Raw genomic sequence first — 25,507 nt, forward strand, 5'->3', positions numbered from 1 at the left:
TATGGTTCTATTTACACAATTTGAGCATTACTATCAGCCTTATGTCGGCTCACGTTTATGCTCCCGTCGACGCACACATACTTCAAAGCACTGGCTTTCATACTGTCACGCTGCGGTCAGACACCGGAGACGCATTCCTGGGCATGTATTCCCGAGGTGGCAGACGAAAAGGGGTTGCGGGGGCAGATGGTTGCCAGGGTGCGGCGTCTTGCATGCGAAGCGGATACGCACGATCTCTTGCAGTGCGTTGCGGACGACGTCTGCAGTACCTCGAGATGTGTCCCTGAACACCACAATTGAAGCAGACAGGTGGGTTACGGTGGTTCTCGTTGTTGTAGGACATAAGTCTCCTGGGCATTACGTAGTCGGAAGACACTCGCGGAGGCGGCACGTCCTGTCGACGCGTAAAAGTCGTCACTTGAGGCTGTGTCGTGGTGCTCTCCATATAGACGTCATCGCGGTTGGTGTATGCAGGCCGCGACCAGGAGACCAGTACTTCCAGATAGCGCTCATCCAATGCACATTGGTGACACACGCGGTTGGCATCTCCACCTTGAAAGCGCGTCAGTTCGTCTCTTACAACACGCCGTATCATAGCGGCGAGGTCGTCAGAGGAAGAGATGCCTACGCTTGCTACAGTCGTGACGTTGTCCAGTCGGCCGAACTTCGGAAGTACCCGCCGTGTTTTGAGAGCTTCAAAGGCACGGCAGTGACGCCTCAAGTCGGATGGCGTCGTGACATCTTCCTTAGAGATAAGAAAATTATAAACATCTTCGGCGATTCCCTTGAGCAAATGTCCCACCTTGTCCTCATCTGACATGTTTGGATTCACTATTCCACATAGATTCAGTATCTCTTCTATGTAGGTCGTGCACGTCTCTCCAGGTAGCTGTGCTCGCCGTGAAAGTGTCTGCTCGGCCTTTTTCTTTTTCGAGAGCGAATCACCGAAGCATTTCTTTATTTCGTCGACGGAGTTCTCCCAAGTTGTCAGTACATCCTCATTGTTGTCAAACCACAGAAGTGCAGTTCCGGCAAGGTACAGGACCACATGCAAGAGTCGTGCAGAGGCGCTCCATTCATTAAGGCGGCTCACCCTCTTATAGTGCCGCAACCAGTCGTCGACGTCCTCATCTTCCCTTCCCGAGAATGTGCGCGGCCTCCCGAACGCAGCGTGACAATACGCCAGCTCATTATTTATTAATCAGAGGCGTGAGTTACGTAGTAGAGGGGGGGGGGGGGAGGCAGGTTGACCTCCTCCCCCGCAAACTCTTTCACAGGACGTTCTTGATAAAAATATTTCGTGTGAGTCACCACTTTCAATAAAAATGTCCTTACTGAATTGCAACCACTGATAACTCATATTTGAAGGTTCGAAATCAAAAGGCGCCAAGTAGAGCACAAAATATGCGAGATATTAGTGTTTAAGAGCATTCACACCATGGTCAAAAAAGTAAATTATACGCTAACAGACTCATGAGTCGACTCACTGAGACTCAGATATAGCCGCGAGTGTAAGTTTGAGTTAGTCCGAGCGAGTAATATTTTGGTGCGTTTGAGTCTGAGTCCGGCTGAGAAAAATTGCACTAAGTCTGAATTCGGATGAGTCCAGTGGAGGAAAATTTTAGTGAGTCTGAGTCTGAGTGAGCCCTAAGGGCAAAATATATTTCATTATTGAGTCTGTGTGAGCTCCACATTTTTTGCCGACCTATGATACACGCACACATACAAACGCACGGACGAACATACATAAAGTATGGTTGAACCCCCACCGAAAAAAAAAAGTTTCTGGCTACGCTACTGCTCCAGGTAACATTGGCACAATGTTTGTTCCCGTGTTCATTTTATTATTGTTAGCCCGAACGAAGATTCGTGGCAACCATTGCGACGCAAAACAGTCCTCCGCAGTGCCCACTTTGTCGGCTGTGCACGACTGTCGGTCTGAGGCGCCTCCGGATCGGCTTTATTATCGGAGGACCTAGACGAAGAACACAGTTGCACATGCTCGAAAATATAATTTAGTAAAGTGTTCGACGTACTAACAGCGCTAGAAAACTAAGATACGGGTACTCCATGCGGTCTCTATCTTTTTATCGTTGCTAATATGTCATTTCAACTATCCCAGCTTTCTGCTAATGCGCGCCGGTCATAGGACAAGCGACGCGCGAGGCTGCCGATAAAAAGTCTTTTCTGTCGTATGCCAAGAAAAAAGTTTACTCGCTTCTTTACGCACGTCGTACTCCACGCTCTTTATTTGTGCGACGCATTTCCCGAATATTTCCTACGGACTCACGGCACTGTGCAGTTCTTATCTCACGCAGTAAACGTGATTAGCGGCATACAAGTCGCCACGCCGAAGCGAACTACTTCGTTTGAAGTATTCCTGAACGTTTGCTATTCGTTCGTAAACGCAAAAAAGAAAGCGGGGCTCGTCTTGCGTTGCCAGTTTCACGCATCGACGTTCACCGCACAAAACTGCGAGCTGTGCGCCGGGAAGGGAACAGGGACAAAATACGCTAAGTAGCGGCATTGGCGCTGAGCTGGCGGAGATCGGTGGCGCCATCAACTGAGCACACGAGGCCTATGGGCACCGTGCACATGTTAGGAGCCGCCACAGTCGCGCGCTGCCTCCAGCGCCAAAGCGGCCACGGCAGCAGATTTGGCGGGATAATGGAGCAGACGACGCAGGCGGTGACAAGCCACTGCGCCGTGTTTGGGTGATTCGCTTGAGGCGTTTTCTTTCCCGTTTGCTTCCAAAAGACGTCAAATTGTTAGCAGCGATCAGAGAACGTAGCGTTTGCGCGTGTGCTTCTTTTCGGCAGACCTCGTGTATTCTCAGGCGAACCCGGCAACATAAAATGCATGAGCTGGGGGAAGACAACGGAGGTGACGAGCCTGTTGAGCGAAACTGCGCACGTGTAACGCATACCGTCTCGCTCAATAAACAATCACAGCTTATCATCCTCGTGCTAACGCGCCGCGAACTCAGCGGCAGCTTGAAACTGGCGATACGAGCAATTCCACTGCCACGGCCGCTGAATGAAAAAACGCTTTCTATCGAACAGCCGTGGCATTGCATTCGCTGCGCCGACTTAACCAGTGCTGCCGAGTTCGTCGTCGCGGCTCGTGTTTTGCTGCCATGGTTGTGCAAAGCGTGCCAATTATTATTACGTTTGGTTTCGGAGACCTACGTGATATAGAGAGTTTCTTCCGAGGAGCTAACCTGAGGAAGGGCAGAGACCTCCTCGAAGCGGGGCAGGTTCACGGCGTCGTGGAAGAGGGGTTGCTCGGCAGATCAACAATCACGGGCAAATGCAAACCCAGAAAAAACAAGATATCCCATCTATTCACAAAACTCACCTTTGTCGTCGAACGAGTGCGATCCACCGTTCACGCCGATTCCTTTCATATTCCCTAAATGTAAACCGGTCCTGCAGGTGTCATTGCACGCAACAACGCAGCAATTATTCCTGGAGTTCGGCATTCCTACGAACAGCGCAACCAACACAAAACGAACTGCCCGCGAAAATACCTCGCGCCTTCACAGCGGGAGCGTGGAGCGAGCAGGAGTGCCATCGCGGAGCGATGTCTTATGCCATATTATTGTTATCGTCCACCGCCTGCGGCTGACTGATCGCGTTGATAACGCGGACGGACCGTCGCTCTGGTCACTGGCCTAGCGCGCATAGCAGGAAAAGTATGGTCATCGTAAAACGCATCGTTCCTCGATTTCACCCTACTGCGAGCGCGTGAGAGCATCCCGCCAAATCTGCGCTTCTTGCCGCTAGGGACGCCTTCGCTCGGGCAGCGGAGTTACGTCTGCACGGAGACTATACCATTGCGAAGGCTTGCCGCTGTTCGGGTTTCATTTGACGCCGGTAGTACTCTGTCCCTACAGTAGTATGAGCATCATGTGCAGCATTGTGAAAGCACTGTCACATTGAACATTAGGTTTTTCAAGGAGACATTCTTCAGCTCGTCACGACAACTCAACACGTTATTACTCTCGTCCATTTCTTTCAATGGATGTAGTAAAGCTGTCCCTAAATAAAGGCATAGAACAAGATCGAGTAAGGTATCTTGTTTTTCTGTCATTTATGCTGATTTTTACAATCATAGTAAATGAGAACATGAAACAATGTACATTTATCTGCCCTCTGGCGCACTTACGGTTGTCGTTTCCGCAGTGTGTGACGAGGTAAGCGTGTCTCGTGAAGCAGACCATGGAAGTAGAAAGGTTAGGAAAGGATCCAGCCAACGAGCTGCTTTAACTGTGCGAAGGAAGTGACGTCATTTTCCCGCAAGGCCCAAACGAAACGTTTCCATGGCACTCGAGCCCGCGAAGCTCTCGCTTCTCACGGCTTCCGGTAAATGAGAAAATAGTAGGGGTGTGCGAATATCCGAGTTTCGAATTCGAATGGAATAGTTCCTAATCGAATAATTCGATTCGCCTTTCGAATAGCTAGCATTCGAAGTTTCGAATAATTCGACAGGACGAATATCCAAAACGCGACAAAGGCCAATGGTGCAACTTGGTTAGGGTAGGATGGCTAAAACTAACGCTAACATCGCCTGTCGGTAAACTTTCACCGACATCCTTGTTCAAAAGCGAGCACATGTTGATCTTAAAGGAGGTTATGTAATTTCCGCACGTAGAAAAACACACCAGAAAACTGTCAAGTCCTTCACAACTTCGCTCCCGAAACGAAGGCACGGACTTCTTGCGTATAGTTCCGTCGCATATGCCGCAAGCGCCTTAAAACGACCTGACTTTGGCCTGCGAAACACTCGGTGATTGACCTTGCATATAAAAATTTGTTCATGCTGAGCACTCGCCGCTGCCGCACTGCACCACTCGTTTGGAAACTCCCATCGTTCCGGCGCGCAGTTGAAACGCTGCTGTGAACGGGCGTCCGAAGATTTTTGGGCCCGGAGCACCCATGGCGATGAAGCACAACATTATCGTTGTCACATGAGTCTTATTGCGCAACCATAGGGGGAAAAAAGAGACCTACCGTAACCCCCTCTGTTAGCCGTTAGAAGGTTAGGAGTGGCGCTGGTGGCTGGAATGGCGGCTCTTCTATCAACATGCTTGCGCACCCATAAAAGCTGAAGCAAAAGCCACTCCAAGCGGTCAGCACACCGTAGCGTCCCTGATTTTTCCTTTGTCTTGCCGTAATGGTGGCACACATTTCGCGTAAATATACTATTCGATATTACTGGGCACTATTCGGCACTATTCGATTCGAATTCGATTCGAGATGAAATTACACTATTCGCACACCCCTAGAAAATAGTTTTTGTCCCGGGCTTTTCTCAGAGCACTTTTACGTTTGCGACGCAAGTTGTGTTTGCAACGTGGTGTGTCTCTATTTTGTTTGCAATGTGGTGTGTCTCTATCTCTATTTTGGGCATGTGAGCTGCCAGTGTAAACGTGTGACAACACATGCAAGCTGTGGCGCAATCATGTCACGAGTCTTCGTCGTAGTCTTCAGCGGGCGACGCAATGACTCAGTGCCATGTCCGCTTCATTAAAACATTTACAGAAGGTTCGTACAGGTTTCGTTGTGACGCATATCAGCCGCTGTCACTGTTGATCAGCAGCAGGGAATGTTCGAACTTCTGCTACTTTATTTGCTACTTTATTTCTTTCCTCAACGAAGTATAGACAAAACAAGGTAAGAATAATGTACAAACGAAAGCGAGGAGAGGCTAATATATCTTTGCTCTTTCGGAGGTAACGCTGGCTACACGTTTATTGACGTGTTAATTTGGGCTGGTTGCTCCATCGTACCGAACACGGAATTTTGAATAGCGTGATGAAGGACAAAGAGGTTCTGTTCTGTTCTGTTCTGTTCTAACTGTTTTGCTGTGGAGAGGTTGAGGTCCATATTGCCTCGGCTACTCCATATCACGAAGTTATGCAGCAAAAAAAAAGAATAATACTGAACGGTACCTAAACATGAACAATCCGAAAAAAAAATCATACCAATACACAGTTTGCTTGCAGCAGTTCACAGTCATAAACTGTTCACCCGCACACCTTCCTTTTCTACTAACAGTATATGCACTAACACATTTCATATCCCTGGCTGTTTATCACAGGCGCTTATCCAGTCCGGTCTCCACTAAAAAATCTGTCAGGAAGATGTTCGCCTTTTTCTGCAGATGCATCTCAGGCCATGGTCCAAGTAATTTCTTTAATGTGAGGGGCCGTCTGTCCAAACTTGCTAATTTTTTCTTTAATTGTTCTCTTTCATTCGCGTATTTAACGCACTCCAAAAGAATATGGCGAACATTTTCTTCTGCTTGACCACAATGGCATTCCGGGGAGTTGGATCGATGTATCTTGTGCAGGAAGCTGTTTGTGTAGGCTACTTCCAATCGAAGTCTGTGGATTAAAGTCTCTAAGTGTCGTGGGAGATCTGTCGCTATGAAAAATTTTCTGTGTGGATCAACTTCATAAAGTACTGATTCCTTTGATTTAGGGCTATCAAACCACTTCTCCATCGAACAATGGTTAGCTCCTTGCGTTATAAAATGTCGAATATCCGCCCCAGACACAGGGATTGCGCAATCCCGTCCTTCGTTCAATGCTTTCTTCGCGAGGCTGTCAGCCTCTTCATTTCCCTTTATTCCAGTGTGACTGGGTATCCATTGGAATACAATGTTGTGACCCTGCGCTGAGGCATATTCCACCGTTTCTGCAATACATTGTGCTATTTCACCATTTTTGTAAAGTGATCTCGCATTTCTGATTAGCTGAAGGGCAGGTTTGCTATCCGTGCATATCACCCACTTTCGTGGCTCAGAATTCTCGCAAATAAGCTTAACTGCTTCAAAGATAGCCACCAATTCTGCTGTCGTCGATGAAGATTTGTGGGATAATTTGTACATTCTCTTTTCCTCTATTTCGGGTATAAGAACCGCACAGGCTGACGCTTCTTCAGTGCATGATCCATCTGTATATATCTTCGTTTTGTCATTATGCGTTATATGAAAATGATGAAGTACCATCTGTGCGGCTACTAGAGGCGCCATGTCTGCTTTCTTCCGTATGCCATCTATTTCATAGATAACGTTGAGAAGCGGCAGCGTCCAAGGTGGTTTTGAAGGTTTCCATCGTTTAAATCCTGGTACTACTGCTTGAAATGATGATACACTATCCTGTAGTCTCGTTGCCGTCCTTTGTGTTAGTGCACCAGATAAAGGATGACTTTCATGTTGCGTGAAAATTCTAAATAAATTTCGACATGTTTCTTTAGCTCGGAGTACTGCCAAAGGTGGTTGTCGAGCCTCTGCATACACTAAAGCACTGGAAGTTGACCGTGGCAACCCCAGACACACCCTCAAGCTCCTTGCCAATAACAAGTGGAGTCTCCTTTCGGTGGAGGCTGGAAGTCCGTGCAGCAGCGGCAGTGAATAACTTACGATGGGGCGTATCCACGCAACATGTAGGGCTAATAACGACTCTGTAGTACCGCCCCATTTTGCCCCGCAGAGATGCCGGAGGATTCGAATGGCCTGATTCACTTTTTGTTCAAGGGACTGGACATGAGGCGACCATGTTAGTCTCCGGTCTAAAATCACTCCCAAGAATCTATGAGTTTTTACCATTTGAATAGGCTGGTTTTGCAGACTAATCTGGAAATCTCCAGGTCTTTTCAATGTAAACGGTAGTATGGCTGTTTTAGCCAGACTCAGTGCCATACCTCTTTTTCTTAGAAAACGGTCTACATAATCCAATCCTTCTTGTAAAGTTTGTTGGACATCCAAAACGATGGACCAGACGTCCATATACTTATATCATCAGCATATACTGAACATCTGATGTTAGGTGGAAGATTATACGGGAGCTGCGCCATGACTGCATTGAAGAGAGTAGGGCTTAGCACGCTGCCCTGTGGCACTCCTTGGTTGACGACGTGTTCTGACGTCGGGCCCTCCTGTGTAACTACAAAAATTTGCCGGTGCCTCAGGAAGTCAGCGATCCAACGCAGTATCTTGCCCTTGAATCCCTGCAGGGCCAGGCCTTCCAGAACGTGAACGTGACTCACTGTGTCGTATGCTCGTTGGACATCAAGGAATACAGCGACAGTGATGTTTCCTTCCGTACGTTGGTTTTCCACATCTGTGACCAAGTCCAAAATGCAGTCCATTGTGCATCTACAGGTGAAGTGCAGGGAACACCACCGTAGGAAAACGCAAGTGTGGCTATGTCCTATGCCCAAAACACAGTCGTTTCGTGTAGCGCTCTTCATAATTATACTGTTTAACTTTTATTAGATAACTTTCTTTCGAAGGTTCAATAATTTATAACAGCGAAGCTCCTAAAGCTCGAGGTAAAACGAATGAGCACAAAAAGCTATCATCATCATGAACGGGTATGTGCCGCAGAAATTGGGCCAGTCCCCCTACTCACCACTTGTCCACTGAAAATGAAAATTGGCGTACTAACGATCGGAAGGCGAGCGTCGTAACCACTCCGCTGTCCAGGCATGCTAGCATAGCATAGCATAGCCTGGTATAGTATACAGTATAGCGAGTGGGCGGGAAAGGGAAGGGAGGGTGTGGAGGAGGGAAACGAGGGGCGGAGAGAGCAAAGCATAGAAAGAAAGAGAAAGAAAGAAAAAGGAGGAGAGAAAGACAGAGAATCAAAGAAAGAGTGAGAAAGAACTAAAAAGAGGAAGAGAAAGAGACAGAAAGACAGTAACCGGCGTCAGCCAGAAGACTTGAGGATCAACCAGCTTCGCTGTGCCAAGCTTCCAAGCTTTGCGAGACTGAGTGCAAACTTCCCGCATTTTTTAACACGAAAGTGTTTTATGCCGGGGTCCACCAAGATTTCAGTGACGTATTTCCGTCACGGAATTGACGTCGAAAAAATATGCACAATCAGATGGCAAAGAAAAAAAGGTACCGTCAACGGGCATCGAACCCACGACCGCTCGGTCCGCAACAACAGATGCCGGGCACGCTATCCACTGCGCCACGGCCACATACTCTGGAGGCTTTACGAACGCGCCTTTTATATCTACCACTCTCCCGGTCGGCTGGGTGGTGTTGACCTCTGGGAGTGGTAAGATAAAAACGTCATTGCTGTGGCCTCCGCGACTAGCACCTGCAACGCGTTTACGCGTCCGTCCCATTCGGCGCGTTTTCAATAGAAGTTGAATTTTGTCAATGCCTTAACACATCGCGAGGTGGCGACCTTTGCCCAAGCGTCGTAAAAGCGTCGGCCTCGCTCAGCATCACGCTAATACAAACCAAAAATAGCTCTGCGACGCGCGCCTGCCTCACCTGGCTGTAACACCGCGTTCCATGCTCACGCGCTCGCCCCGAGAAAAATCGCGGCCGGGCTACCGGGGCGGCACGACGCGCTTTGCGTTTCCCTCTAGTCCGGCCGTGGTGTTCAATCACATTTTAACATGCCGCGGGATGGCGACCAAGTTCTGCGTCCAATATGCGACGCTCTTCTGGCTATCACACCTCGTTATCTGATTACGCTTTCACCGTGAACTACTACAGCTACCACAAGGGTTTGTTTAATCATTTAACATGGACCTTAGTCGTCGGGATGGAGATGTACCACCAATCATCAAAGTGGGTGCATACACGTTAAACGGCACCATTAGCTGCCAGACATCAATATACAGTGTGCAAACTCTCTTATACCAATGTACAGTAAACATTCAATTACTTCTGCGAGGGCACGCTTTACTTTCGTGTTATTCCGATTCCTATGACGGAGGGATCAACCGTGTTTTTTTTATATATAGGGTCACCAGAGGTCGCAAGCAATTCGACGGTACTTACGAAAAACATAACTGCAATATCAAGACCAAATGAAATGCACTGTACATGCGATGAAATTGTAGAACATATGTCTGATTCCGTATAAAATCTCGCAAAAATATAAATGGCAAATGCCGGAAAGGGAAGTTGCGATTAAGCATAACATCACTCTCTTGATAGTTTATTATTAAGAGTGTCTCGAAAGGATGCTATTCAATTTATAGCGATAAGTTGCATAGGCACAAATACGCTAGCAATAAAATATAAATAAAGTATAAAGGCGCCGCGTTTCACTGAAAGCTATCAAGTGAAGATGTATACAGAGTTTGCTCCAACGGACAATATAGCCAAGAAATTTTGTGGGATGCCGTGTCGATGGAAGGACGCATCCCAACATAAAACATAACGAATGTTTATTAGCGTAGTAGCAGCAGCGGGGTGAGCATACCAACGCTGCGCTCAATCGGGTAGCGAAGGAAGGAGTCGGTGACGTAAGCCTCCGGTGACGTTGCGGTGGCGCTGTCCCTAATCGGAGGCGTGGTGTAGCATGCAGCCATGTCACGCCGGGCTAGATAGTGACGAGGCGGAGGCTGCGCCTGTTTGTGCGCAGTTTGTCGCCACTATGTTATCTGCTCTACTAATTTGTCAACGCTGCCCCTCGATTCAGTCATTTGGAATCGGACTATAACTTCTTGCGCAGACGAGCACAAAACAGGAGGACATCAGAAAGGGACAAATTTGCCATTTTCTACCTCTCTCGTGGCCCCTTGCTTCTTGCTTTGCCTTCGGCTCATGTCTTAAACGAACCGAGCTCTAACCTGTGCCCTGTTGTAGCATTACTTCGCCAGTTTTGGATGATGATTTTCAAGGAAGTATGTGACACCGAGCAAAGAGGTGTACTCATTTCATCGCGTCAGATGTTATGCCTTTCATATATACAAGAATATGAAATGTCAAAAGAAAAACATTTCGCATCGTAATAGACAATAACCGAAATTGACTACTGAATGTTGAGCATGGCACGATAAGTGTCTCTTGCGATTTTTGTGCGTGCATCTGTGGAATCGATACGCAGAAAAGAATATATTTGCACAAATATCTCAACAAAGAGCATAGCGCGTTTAAAATCGCATTATTTCATGTAACCTCCTGTTATTCACGGCACTTGGCCTCCCTTTCAAGCGTGCGCATGTAAACTCGATTCGCATTATCAGACATTGAAACACATAGGTAAGTGAAACGCTAATATGCTTCGTAGCACGCTTTCGGAGTGAATATTACGAACTGGTGTGACCCTACAAGTTCGTTCAAAGTGTATACGCTTGGCCAACTCAGCCGCTACACTCTGTCAACTGCAATGTCTTTCGTAACGTAGCTGTTAAAGAGTTAATTAGTGAATTTTGGTTATTCAACTAATAGTTCGCGTGAGCTTAGCTTTCATAGACGCCCGTGACACCTTACAGTTTACCTCTGAAGAAGATATATGCTTCAATGTTTTCCTCAGAGAAGAGAGAAAGAAACGTTTATTTGCGAAACAGTGTTCCGAGCGATGCTAGGTATCACCTCTAAGGTGGGAAGTCTCCCTAGTTCAGGAACCCTCTGGCTTCAGCTGCCCTCTTGGTCCTGATGACAAGTTGTCGCTGGTCTTCCAGGTCGTCGAGGGCGAGCTTGGCCTCCCACGTTTCGGTTAGGTGGTCGTCGTTCGTGTTTGGTGCTTTAGTGACGTCCGTCTCCGGTTGCATATCGCGGTTTACATGACACGGGTATTCCAGGAGCAAATGTGCCAGGATGTCCGGTACGCTGCAGAGCGGGCACACGAAGCTATGTTTCGTTGGGTGGCTTAATATTCCATGTATGTGTGGAAATACTAATTTTAAATATTACTTAGCGTCTTCGTAGAAACAATCGGCACAATGCGGCGCCTTAACAATTTATCACTCGCTGGTGGCACGAGCAGGAACATAGAAATGTTTCATAGCGCCAGTATATGCGCCCGTTTTAGCAAGGACGTCACCGTGGACGGTCGATTAAGGAAATATATAGCAGCACGTGGTGACCCCTCTTCACGTCACACGGTGAAAAGCAAGCATACGTGACTCGCGATAGTGAGGATTCCTCGGTCGGGCGAAGTGGTCTGTGAATGGCGTTTTGAAGCAGGGCCGAGAGGGACGCCAGCGCCAAACCATCTGCGACACGTCTGTCGCTAATTACGTCCTTTGTGAAAGTTCCTGATGGGTCTACAAGCAGCTAGCTATTGCAACTACAGCCAAACGACGATAGAACAATTAATCTATATTTATATGTGCACCGTAGGCCATCATTGACCTTGCTGAAGTAGAAAGAGCGAAACAGGCCTTCCTCGTAGCCGATATATCCTGCTTTTCCAATTAGAACTTTCGCAATCGACAATAAAAGGCGGGGTGTGCTTTGAAAGTCAGACACGACAGCACATTTTCTCCCCGGAGGGTCTTGATTTGCACATTGTTCCATCTGACTTCCCACACGTCACACTGTACTGCCCCATTTGCAATTACAAGCACTAACCATAACATACTCGTATGAAAGGACACGAGCATGACTTCTGCCCCGCTATACACGTAATACCAACCGCGCTGTAGCTACAATGCGCTGAGCCCCTATGGACTGAAAAAAAGTAGCTGAAGGCGAAGCACTGGATGCCATAGCAAGGTTCTCTCTGCGCTGCAGCTCTTGGCCCGGGGTTCTGATTAGGGCCTCCAGCCCTGAAAAATACGAATTCGATTCTGGTTTTATACGCGATCCATTTCGCCCCGGCTAAGATTCGCTTCGGAGAAATGAGAATCTATAACTATTCGCGAACCCGTTCGCGACACTGAACGGATTCACGAACCAGTTATGTATGGGAAGCTTCATCTTGGACAAGTTTCGCACTGCCATTGACCTAAATTTGCTAAGCTCAAACACTCCAGGCGGCACTATATATACTCAAGTGAATGCACGCGTAAGTTCAGCGAGACTTGAATTTCATAATTTTACAACTGAGTTACTTTTCATTGCCAGTCATGTGCTGTACCGAGCGTATGGCACATCCGCAAGTTCTTCTCCGAAATAAAAATATCGGTCTATTGGCCGATTAGAAACAGCGCTAGATTCTTTTTTTACGTACATATGAGTTAAATCTACTGAAAATGGATACAGAAGGCATACTTATAAACACGGCCATCTTCTGAGCACAGCGATGCGTGGCAAGCGTGTGTGTCCGTGCGACGCGTTCATCCCTGTGCTCTCTCTCTCCCTCGTTTCGTTCTATTGCTAATTGTACTCAGAACGGGTAAAACCGTAGAAATTTATACAAGGGGTGTTCAAATGAAAAGGTACGAAACGACACTGTGGGTGTAAAGGAAGAATTTATTCAAAGTATACATTATTTGCCTGCTCACAATGATCCCACTGATGAACGAGCCGAAGGATTCCTCGTTCCTAGGATTCCTGTAGCCGTGACGAGACCGAGTCCTCCACAGCGTCCCTGAGTTCGTCGTTCTAGTTGAAGCGCTTTCCTTTCAGGTGATTTTTCAGGGGACCAAACACACAGAAATCCCAGGCGATGAATGGTGGCCGGTTTAACAGCTTCCGCTCTCAGAAATCGTTTAACGCCCCGGTACCCCTCAATCGTCGAATTTTGCAATGTGAACGCCATCCTGTCCTCACACGCACTGCCGCGTCAATTGGACGGCGCTCCTCATAAGAGCCACTGATCTGTACTGCGCATGCGGGCGCCCCCGCATGCGCCGATCCACAGCACAGACTCCAATCGCATTCATAGATGTCTGACTACATTCTCCCATAGCGACATAGGCATCTATGTAAGCGGTCATGTTGTTACGACGTTTCGTACACCCCTTGTACATATGTAGTACAAAGAGTTAAATTTTTGAGGCGGGTAGAAAAAAAAACGTTAACGAAAAACGACCGTAGAATATCAATTTCTATGAAATAAAATCAGAAGTTTTGTAGACTCCATTCGGCAACACAACTCCTTACGTAATTTGATACATCGACACCACGGCAGTATTACATGTGTTGCGCGATTATGTTGCAGTTAATGACAAAAGGAAAAGCGGTGCGTCATAGATGCATCTGGTGCGGAGTGCCGTGCTCGTTGAATTAAATCGTGCAGCATACGGCATCATATTGAAGGAATACGAACATGTTGAGACTGGCGAAACATCAAATTGCTTTGCCTAAATTAAGACAGCGAATCGATAGGCTATACATAAAAGTAAGATCTCCTTGCACAAAGAGGTGTAACCTTTTTGTGCGTTGTTTTACAGCGGAGCTTTCAAGCTTTTAGTTATGCCGTGTGGTTGGTTGGTTGGTTGAGAAACTTTATTTGGGTACTGCAAGGCGCGCGTCAGCGCGCAGCCGTGTGGTGTCACCAGAAAATTATCATATTCTCCTTGCACAAAGAGGTGTAACCTTTTTGTGCGTTGTTTTACAGCGGAGCTTTCAAGCTTTTCGTTATGCCGTGTGGTTGGTTGGTTGGTTGAGACACTTTCTTTGGGTACTGCAAGGTGCGCGTCAGCGCGCAGCCGTGTGGTGTCACCAGAAAATTATCATAATCTCCTTGCACAAAGAGGTGTAACCTTTTTGTGCGTTGTTTTACAGCGGAGCTTTCAAGCTTTTCGTTATGCCGTGTGGTTTGTTGGTTGGTTGAAAAACTTTATTTGAGTACTGCAAGGCGCGCGTCAGCGCGCAGCCGTGTGGTGTCACCAGAAAATTATCATAATCTCCTTGCACAAAGAGGTGTAACCTTTTTGTGCGTTGTTTTACAGCGGAGCTTTCAAGCTTTTCCTTATGCCGTGTGGTTGGTTGGTTGAAAAACTTTGTTTGGGTACTGCAAGGCGCGCGTCAGCGCGCAGCCGTGTGGTGTCACCAGAAAATTATCATAATCTCCTTGCACAAAGAGGTGTAACCTTTTTGTGCGTTGTTTTACAGCGGAGCTTTCAAGCTTTTCGTTAAGCCGTGTGGTTGGTTGGTTGGTTGAGACACTTTCTTTGGGTACTGCAAGGTGCGCGTCAGCGCGCAGCCGTGTGGTGTCACCAGAAAATTATCATATTCTCCTTGCACAAAGAGGTGTAACCTTTTTGTGCGTTGTTTTACAGCGGAGCTTTCAAGCTTTTCGTTATGCCGTGTGGTTGGTTGGTTGGTTGAGACACTTTCTTTGGGTACTGCAAGGTGCGCGTCAGCGCGCAGCCGTGTGGTGTCACCAGAAAATTATCATATTCTCCTTGCACAAAGAGGTGTAACCTTTTTGTGCGTTGTTTTACAGCGGAGCTTTCAAGCTTTTAGTTATGCCGTGTGGTTGGTTGGTTGGTTGGTTGAAAAACTTTGTTTGGGTACTGCAAGGCGCGCGTCAGCGCGCAGCCGTGTGGTGTCACCAGAAAATTATCATAATCTCCTTGCACAAAGAGGTGTAACCTTTTTGTGCGTTGTTTTACAGCGGAGCTTTCAAGCTTTTCGTTATGCCGTGTGGTTGGTTGGTTGGTTGAAGAACTTTATTTGGGTCCTGCAAAGCGCGCGTCAGCGCGCAGCCGTGTGGTGTCACCAGAAAATTATCATAATCACGACCGGCCTCTATCTTCTAGCGCGTTGCTCGGCCGGCGCGCGCTGTCTTCGTCCTATTCTTCATCTACTGCTCGCTCCCTGAGCACGTGTGACGGGCTGATGAGCTAATTAGTTAATAAGCTAGAAGGTAGACCTAGCTGATTAAGCCAGGACGTGCTGAGGCCAAGGTAATTAAGCCAGGTCATGGTAAGATCGAGCTAATTAAGCCACGTCTTTGTAAGACATGCTAAACGCATCTGGCAGGTCAAACATTTATGGTTTTCCGCCACGGTGGATCAGTGATTACGGTGCTTGGCTGCTGACCCGAAGGTCGCGGGCTCGATCCCGGCTGCGGCGGTCGCATTACAGTGGAGGCGAAATGGTAGCGGCCCGTGTACTCTGAGATATCAGTGCACGTTAAAGAACACCAGATAGTCAAAATTTACGGAGTCCTCCACCACGACGTCCTTCATAATCATATCGCGGTTTTGGGACGTAAAACCCCAGATATTATTAAACATTTATGGTCATAAGAAGCATCATAAGTTTACTTTCTAGTCTTCTGGAAAATCTGTTACAAAAAAAAGGAAAGATGTGTAAGCATGAATGAGCGAATTAAAAAATAAACAAAGAACTACAGAGAGAAAGGCCGGTGCCAATCGCAGCAACGAGGTGCTATACCGGCAGACGGCGGCACCGTGTGTCCTCTTTCCCAATGCTATTCTGAGAATGTTGCCATGAGCGTTTCTTTCTCTATTTTTATGTAACCAGTCCGTTACACGTATACATGTAACCACTGCCTTGCACAAAAGGGGCCCGAATGTCTGGGAACATTCCCGATTATTTTAGAATCTTCTGATAAGATTGTGCGCCCAATGCGAACTGTAGTTTATTCTGGAGCTAGCCCGGCCACCAATGACAACGCTGGAATCTTCGATGTCACATGTATAAATGCCGACGCGCTTTACTGCTGATCAGATTATTCGACGACCGATGACTGTGTGCACCGATATCGTTGCACTTTGAGTGTAATTCTTTTATTGCGATAGCAATTAAATGGATAGTCTCGACGGGTTTTTCCCGTCGCCGTCGCCGTCATGTCCCTTCCGTATGAAGTCGACATTGATAAGATCGCCCCTGTCATCGTATGTTCTACCGCGGGTAAAAGTGCGTGAGCGGGGGCGACGAAAGCGATCGAAGCAGAGATCAAACGAGCCGACCCATTTCCGTCGCTCGGAGGGTGCATGCAATAACATCACCCCGCTCGGAAGGCCTGCCGTCAAAGCAGACAGGAAACGCCCCGCCCGTCTTTAACGACCATGAAAAGACGCGAGGGGGGGGGGGGCTGTTGCGCGAGCAGCAACTTTGAACTTTGAATCTAAGGGCGCGGTCGCGATCGCTGGCGCGCGCGCTATCTCGACAGCCATCACAGCGGGCGGCTCGTATACCCTTCTACGTGCTGCGCTCTCAACGCGAAGTGACTATGCGGAGAGCATTTCTGCCTGGAGTGACCGTATTCTCTTACACCAGCGTTTTGTAGTTGCGCAAGATCGGATACAAAACAGTTAGCTGCAAGCCTAATTTCTTATAACATTACAATTTGTTGCTATCGCATTCATTGCTTGGCCCTTGCGGTGAAACTGTGACTTTTTACAGCGAAAGCTGTTATGAGATCGTTTCAACGGCCGTTTTTGGCGCCGTAGTTATCCACCGCTGCCGCCTGTGTCCGTAAGCGCTATCGCGCGAAATAAGAAAAAAATAGGGAGTTTTAGCTTGTACATATACTTCTTTACGTTACCGTGTTACAGGATACCGGATGGAATCTGCGCATGCGTGAACCTTTATGGAACGTAAAGTACTCACCGGATAGGCTTTACGTTTACGACCCTTTTTCGCAAATCCACCTTCGTTCGTGGCTACTCGCGATAACCGCTTCGTGGAGACTCCAGCCGCCGAATAAAAATAAGCCGAAGTGCGAGCGCCATTTATGATCATCTTGTTTCAGCCGGATTACCGAGGCTAGAGCGACCTAGAATACCGAAGCCGTAAACGTGAGAGGCCTAAGAAACATCGGGCATTCTACTTCCAATGTGAATGCTTTGCAGCGGCATAATTATGAATGAGTTGCATTTTAATCATTATTCCCCTCAAAAACACTAAGCGAAAACAAACGTGTCCACGACTGTGGTTGCACGAAGCGTCACAAGATGTCGACACCATCGTCCGGTAACCCGGTATAGCTACACCCCTTTGCTTATACCAGGATCCTGCACACGCTAAAAACGTCTCGTATGACTTTGCTGCAGCGGTAATTGAATATTACCTAAATTAAATGTCGGTTAAATGCACTTATCCTCACCATTTAGTAGTGCGCAAACGTAAAGGTATACGTTTACGTACGTACGTAACGTTTACGTATGGCGATCTAAACCTTTCTAAAACACGCGTTCCAGTAACACGGTAAACGCAATCCGGCATACCGGTAGCGTTAGAAAGTATACGTACAAGCTAAAAGTCCCTAATATCCAGCACGAAACGGGGTTCGAAGCTCGGCCGTCTGCGTGGTAGCTTAGTATTCTACCACATGAGCCAAGCCGGTGCTCGAAACTCCTTTGCAACAAGACCCTATACAGGCGTCATGTCGGGAAGGAACCACATTAACATATGTAATATAGCGTGGTAAAAGAGTAGAATAATAACTAGGCGTAACTCGACACGAATTCTGCAACCAGGCGTCACACAATGCGAATTGCGCAACGAGTGGGTTGTTGAATGCTTCCAACCCATTACAAAAGTCTCTTCTATAATTCTTCATCGTCATCAGGCACAGCATCAACAAAGTTCACATAATGTCTTACAGGTGTTTAACGGGTACCATGGTTCTCCGCAGAATGACGAAAAATGGTATAGTGGCTGCTTTCCTACTTCACAAAAATTATGATAATTTATAGCGTAGTGGGTTCCTCGCAAGTGCCCTTGTATTAGTTGCCAAGGGAAAAGCACACTTCTGTAGCCCATAAGGCCCCTATGATCCATTTCCTCAGGGTCTCAATTAAGTTCTTTCCCTCTCTCTCTCTTCTTGTCACGTTAACGTATGTTATATAGCTTGGTGGAAGAGTGAAATAGCGACCGGGCGTCACATAATGCGAATTATGTAACTAGTGGGTCGCTTGAAGCTTCCAACCCTTTACAAAAGACTCAGCCATAATTCTTCGTCGTAATCAGTTGTCGCATCAACAAAGTGCACATAATGCCTTACAGATGTGTAGCTGGTACCTCGCTTGTCCGCAGAATGGCGAATGATAGCGTAGTAGGTGCTTCCCAACTTCACAAAAATTATGATTTGTGGCGTAGTGGGTACTTTGCTAGTGTTCTTGTATTAGTAGCCCCAAGAGAGTTTACAACGGGCTCTAGAAATACTGCTCTTCCAGCTTTCGCTGTGACTATGCTGCGCTTTCCGCGTAGGCCTGGGGTTTTTGTTTTTTCTGGGCACAAATTCGCCCAAGAAAGTGTTTGATCTTTACCGGCTGTGATTTTTATTATTATTATTATTATTATTATTATTATTATTATTATTATTACCTCAAACACAAAATTCATGTGTATCACTCGCAAAACTTCTAGCGTGGCATTTCAATAGTCTGTCAATTCTGTGTCGTTATGCAAGGTTTATCTTGGTGGTGTTGATGATAGCACTTTAAACTTTCCTGCTCACGTCAAGCGTGCTGCTATGCGGGGCGTTCGTTCTCTCGGATGTGTTGGCAGAATATCTCGAGAATTCAGTTCTCCTGTAACCCTCCACAAATTGTACATCGCAATTTGTCTTCCACAAATTGAGTATGCGTCCGTGATATGGAATGGCATTGCTCAATCTGGCCGTAACACCATTGAACGAATCCCGAAAAAATTCCTCAGCATATATGACCATCGCTTTATCACTCTGGATCTCGTCGAAATACTGCTGGATTATTATCATTGCCATCACTTCACTGCCGACAAAATTGTTCTGTTCTCTTATTTCTTTACAAGCTAGTTCATGGTATCATATCCTGCCCAGCACTTCTCAATTCTGTTAATTTTCGAATTCCGCGTAAGTTAACGAGAGAGAATTGACCGTCTCATGTGCCCGCCTGCTTCTTCCAACATTCTACCGTTCACAGAATACAAAGACTTCACAATGTTAATTTTCTTGATCTTTTTTTTTTCATTGACATGATGTAAGGAGATGTTGGCGCCCAAATAAGGTGCCGGCTACTCCTTAGCTTTAGGAGTACATAGGGTCCATAAACATAAAGTACATAGGGTCCAAATTTCTAATGACAATAAACCCGCAGTACATACGATATACAACTTAGCGTAACAGTCAAGACATATCATAACAGTCAAAACAACATATTCAACAATCACATATATGTGTACACACGGTGATGTTAAAAAAAGTGAACAGCAACTGTTGCATAACATATCCAAGACAAAAATAGTCAACACGCACATAAATATACACTCTGCCGTTAAAACAAAATGAAGCTTAAATGCGCTAGTAATTGCCAAGAATACCACTGGCTTCAAGAAAAATTTTCAATGCTTTTAACGCGTACTTCTGTAAACCTCTTGTTGGCCACGGGCCCAAAAGTTTCCTTAAACTTAGTGGTCTGTGGTCTAATGTCATTAACGATGATTGAAGTCGGCGTCTTGGTGCATCGTGTTGTGGGCATTCTAGAAGGAGGTGATATATGTCTTCATCTACGAATCCATAATCACATTCAGGAGTTTCAGCGCGGCCAATTTTGTGTGAAAAATGCTTGGTGTAGGCAGTGCCTAGCCTTAATCGGTGAATAAAGGTTTCCACACAACTGTTTAAAGATAACGGAATTTCAAATTCAATAAGTGGATCTATATGATATAAAACACAACTTTTAGAATTTTCGTCGAACTACGTATTTCTACACATATTGAAAGGTTGTGTTTTTAAGATGCTTCGCAATTCACTTTTCGATACTGGAATAGAAACGATATCAGTTTTGTGGTGTGCTTGTCGTGCTGCTTCATCAGCTGCTGTGTTTCCAGGAATGTTGCAATGTTTCGGTATCCACTGGAACATTATTTCACGATGATTTTGATTGGCCTTGGTGAGCTGTTTAAGTGTCTAGTAGATCAGACTATTATTAATTGTTTCCTCTTTTGTGCTACAGAGTGATGTTAGTGCCGCCTGCGAATTACTGCAAATTACCAATTTCTGAGCATCTCTTACAGAACTGATAAATTTGACGGCACTTAGAATAGCAAATAGTTCAGCTGTTGTAGACGATGTCATGCGAGATAACTTAAATGAATCTTGTACCTTGAGGCGCGGTACAATAAATGCTGAAGTTGAAGATGTTGGTACACTGGAGCCATCTGTATAGACATGTATGTAGTCCGGATATCGCATATATATCTGGTAAAGCGCTAGTTGTTGGGCGGCTCGAATGAACATGTCATTTTTTTATTATGCAATCCACTGACATTTCGACGCTTGGTAGCGTACGTAGCCATGGAGGATAATCCACGTCTGAGTTAAAAAATTCATTCCTTGGCAATATAATGGCTTTTTCCTGAATTTCTTCATGAACACAGCTTCTATTCCTTTGCAATATCTCCAGAGCCAATGACGTTTTTCACAGTCCACAGTCCTTGTTTTTATCCGAGCTTTGCACTGTCTTGGCATAGTATGGCGCAATGTACAAAATCTTTCCTTCCCCGTCTTTCCTCATAGTTGTATACATGCAATCTAATTTTTCATTCCCCTTCAATATTTCTCGTGTTGTCTTATTTTACTCCTCCCCTTTTGTGTTCATTTCTCTTTGCTTACGCGTTTTTGCTCTTGTTATTTCTGCAGACTGTCTGTATTGCAGTGTTTATTTTTATTGTTATTGTGGCGTGCGCCTGCACAAAGACCTTACAGTTGTTCCTTGGCACGTTAAATTTTATTATTATTATTATTATTATTATTATTATTATTATTATTATTATTATTATTATTATTATTATTATTTATTTATTTATCTATTTCCACATCGTCTGCAAAGTTTACAATGAGATATCAGAAAGACGCATTGAACATTGAAATACGCGGGGTAAGCGGTCATTTCGTCTTGCTGGCTCATGAAAGCTTCGTAAACACCGATTACCGCAGTGCATGCGATCTATATCTATAGTCATCATATATATATATATATATATATATATATATATATATATATATATATATATATATATATATATATATATATATATATATATATATATATATATATATTGTTTCCCAATAACATTCTCTCAATATAACCTGTTTATTCAGGATGAAGCACTGACAGTCCGTCGCCTACAATCAGCCAGCGGCCGTCATAGCTTTTCTTGTGGAACATATATAGGTTTGCTGAGGTGCCTACCGTTCCCTTAGCACTCTTTGAAGGTTGATTATTGCGTCGGAGAATAACAGAGAGAGATAATGGATGCCCAGCAGACATTCGTAATTGCGCAGTTGCACCGCCGATGCGAAGATGAAGTTCCAAGAAATGATGTCATCCACTCTCGCGACAGGTCTTCCCTACAGCGATAACCTCCGTAGCGACGGCAACGTTCTTGCTCACTGATTGACAAGCCCCTCATAACTGGTTTGTGGGTGACCGACGCGTACTGGCCTCACATTTTTACTTTCTGACTTAACGCTTGATCCGTGTGGGTAAGCCGACGAGGGTGTCGTAATTCTGGAGAGCCGAGCGTCAAGCGTCGAGAATTACAAACTACGAGTTATATGTGAATTTGCCTGTACATAGCAACAGATCAACATACGGTGACCCTGAAGGGGATCTTATGGTTAACAGTACTATTTTATCACGCAGGAAAATTTTCGGCGCTGTAGATCATTAGTGAATGTTATGCTTCGGCAAGAAAACTTCAGCGTAATATTTATTATTAAAGCAACACATCAATTAAATCTTGTTCACTTTAGTGCACATGCTTACACAAAAAAAAAAACAATTGAGGAGAATCGTCGGGGAAAAAGTAGTGGTGTTCGAACAGTAAGGTTTCAGAACCGAATTCAAGTGTCATAGAACAACGACACGTGAAATAGAAATAATAATAATAATAATAATAATAATAATAATAATAATAATAATAATAATAATAATAATAATAATAATAATAATAATAATAATAATAATAATAATAACAATAATAATAATAATAATAATAATAATTTCTCAGTTTCTACGTGGCAAAGCCAAGATAAAATTATAAGGCTAGCCGTAATGGGGTGCTCCGGAAATTTCGACCACGTGGTGTTCCTTAAGGTGCATTAACGTCGCACAGTACACAGTCATCAAGCCTTTCGGCTCCATTAAGTACACATACTAGAAATATACAAACTAAAGTACAGTGCATACGTCGCGATAATACTTGCATCGTTCGGTTTCAATATTTGGAGAGTCGTCGGGACAAAGAGCCACTCCATATAAAGTCACTGGCTCACAGTTTCTTCACTCTTGAGCCAACCTGTGCTCTACCAGTATACGTCAGTTTATTAAGGCAAAAGCCTCATCAGACGCCGGATTAACCGTGGAGGTGCCGCGCCCCAGTCTTAATGTGGATCGATGGAAATACTTTATCCTCCTTTCTCCTGTGCAGCGTTGCAAGTCTTACTAATACTAATAGCTTCGATTAAATACCTGGGTAAATAACTTCCTGGGGTTTACGTGCCCAAACACCCCTCCTAATTGATTTTGATCTCTTTAGGTTCATTAACGTGAAACAAGACACAAATTGCGCGGGTGTTGTTGCCATTTGTTATCGTTAAAATGCGGCCACCGTGGCCTAGAATTGAACCCACGTCCTTCAGCTCAGCCTGGCTGCTACGGACGGTTTGCAGTTGTGGTACAGTTGAAATTACACTGACAGGTCTCTTTGCAGGTAACGTAGAAATAACCGCTGTGTCGTATAAATAATTTTAGACATCTGGATTTTTGCAGTAAATTACTCTATACATGACAACTTGTTTTGCAGTTCCGTGGAATGCATGCGTGGAATCAGTGCGAGGAATCACGGCAACACGGAGAGAATGACAAAGGGCGAGTGCTTTCCAACAACATAATTTTTATTATGAATAAAACACACAAAGAAAATGCCGTCTGAGCACTTGTGCATGATACTAAGCTGCATCCAAGCATCATAGCATCAGAACCCAGCTGCGAATCACAATTTTACAACGAGATAGACGGTGCAGATACACAATTGCGATGCTGCCTTTGTGAATAGCTTCCACAAGTTATCGCGCTTTTTTCTATCTCACAAGGATTTCAGTTAGATGAAAGAAATCGCACTCCCGCGCCTACGTAATCGTACGCATTGCGTCTGCATTTGTGGTATGCTGTATAACGTTATGCAGACCCCACACAATGTGGGTATCGGTTTACGCGAAGGTTTCACGTTTCAGCGAGCGAAATATTATGCATTTTAAAGGACAACGTGGTGCAGATTACGAGTATGAACGCATCTCTCAGCCATTTTCGTCAACGCTGAAGAGAAAATGGAATACTTAAGCCGCATTTAAAATAGTTGATTGACACCACACGACGTGCTCGATGCTGTAGAAATGCGCCATATGGACAGGATCAACGAAGAGAGACACTCGGTTAATTTTAACCCCAATACATATCGCAACTTCGTTGTAGTAACCGTCGCTAGTAACCTTTTTTTTCTCTTTTAGACAGAGTGTTCTCAAGCATTTGGCGGTAGTATTTCTTACATGTTACCAGGCCGACGATGATATCAGCGTTAATGCTAGCTAATACTTGACCATTGCATTACTGCATATGTCTTCTAAAAATAAAATCGCACAGCTTGCACTGAGTCGCGCAAGTCTGGGGCAGAGCAGAGCTGGTCGGCACTCGGCTAGCCCTGGCTTGGCTGGGCACACGTGCATTCACGCGCCCATGCACGAAGTGTTCACGTGATCACACGGTAAATCACGAGTATTGGCTAGGTGTCGATCAGGTTCGATTGGGTATCGCTTGGAAATCTCTGTTTATTTCTGTTTCTTTCTTTCTCTCTCTCTATCTACTGCATTCTCGGTCTTTCTATCTGTTTTTTCCCTATTTCTTCCCTTTCTTGGGCTCTCTCTTTCTATCTCTCTACTTCTCACTTCCTCTCTCTGTCTACCTCTCTCTCTCTCTCTCTATTTTTTTCTTTATCTTTCTTTGTTTCTCTCTATCTCTCGTTCTCCCTTTCTTTTCCTTTCTGTCTTGATCTCTGTTTTTTTCGGTGTCTTTTTTGTCTGTTTCCTTCTATCTTTTTCCCTCTCTGTCTTTTTTTTCTCTTTCTTCCCTTTCTTCTCTCCATTTCTCTCTTTCATTTTACTCCTTTCTATCTCTCTATCTCTTTCTCTCTCTCTGTCTGTACTCTTTCTCTCGCCCATCCGAGCTATTGCATCCCACGGAGGACAAATCGGCGCAGCGTGAGAGCGCGCACCGCCGGATTCACGTGTTAGGGGAGCGAATCAGAAGATGAAGAAGAGGACGAAGAGAGCGCGCGCCAGCACGATGACGTTTGTTTCTTGTCTACATCGCGAAACGGACGAAAGGCGGGCATAACAGCTCTGCTGTGAAAAAAAAAGAAGAAGAAATTGACATGTGCTGCGGTGCTCGCGTGCACCCGTGTTACGCAGTGGAGCACACGCGGTGATAATCTCAAGTAACAGGTTGGCGCTGACAGGATATGAGTATGCGTGTGGCTTTGGCTCATTATATCGCATGATTGATCCTAGATGGTGTTAGATTACGTATTACGAGCATTTACATCAATACGTTTTTGAAAGCCATTTGTAGCACAATGACTTTTGAAAAGAAGATGGCTTTTTGCAGCTAATAAAAACCTTTTTTTCTTTTCCATGGTGATGCTCATGGGGCGGCGCATTTTACGGTGGTTTTTCGTATGAGATCGTAACGCATAACCGATTGTATTTTCGAAATCATATTTAGTTCGAATGATTTCACAGCTAAAATACTTTTACAATCAGAGTTCCCACAAGAATGGTATATTATACCGCTTAGGAACTTTTGACGTTCTTTTGTGGAGCTCCTTACTTTAATATTTG

Source organism: Rhipicephalus sanguineus, chromosome 1 (assembly GCF_013339695.2).
Source record: "Rhipicephalus sanguineus isolate Rsan-2018 chromosome 1, BIME_Rsan_1.4, whole genome shotgun sequence".
In the NCBI taxonomy this organism is placed as follows: Eukaryota; Metazoa; Arthropoda; class Arachnida; order Ixodida; family Ixodidae; genus Rhipicephalus; species Rhipicephalus sanguineus.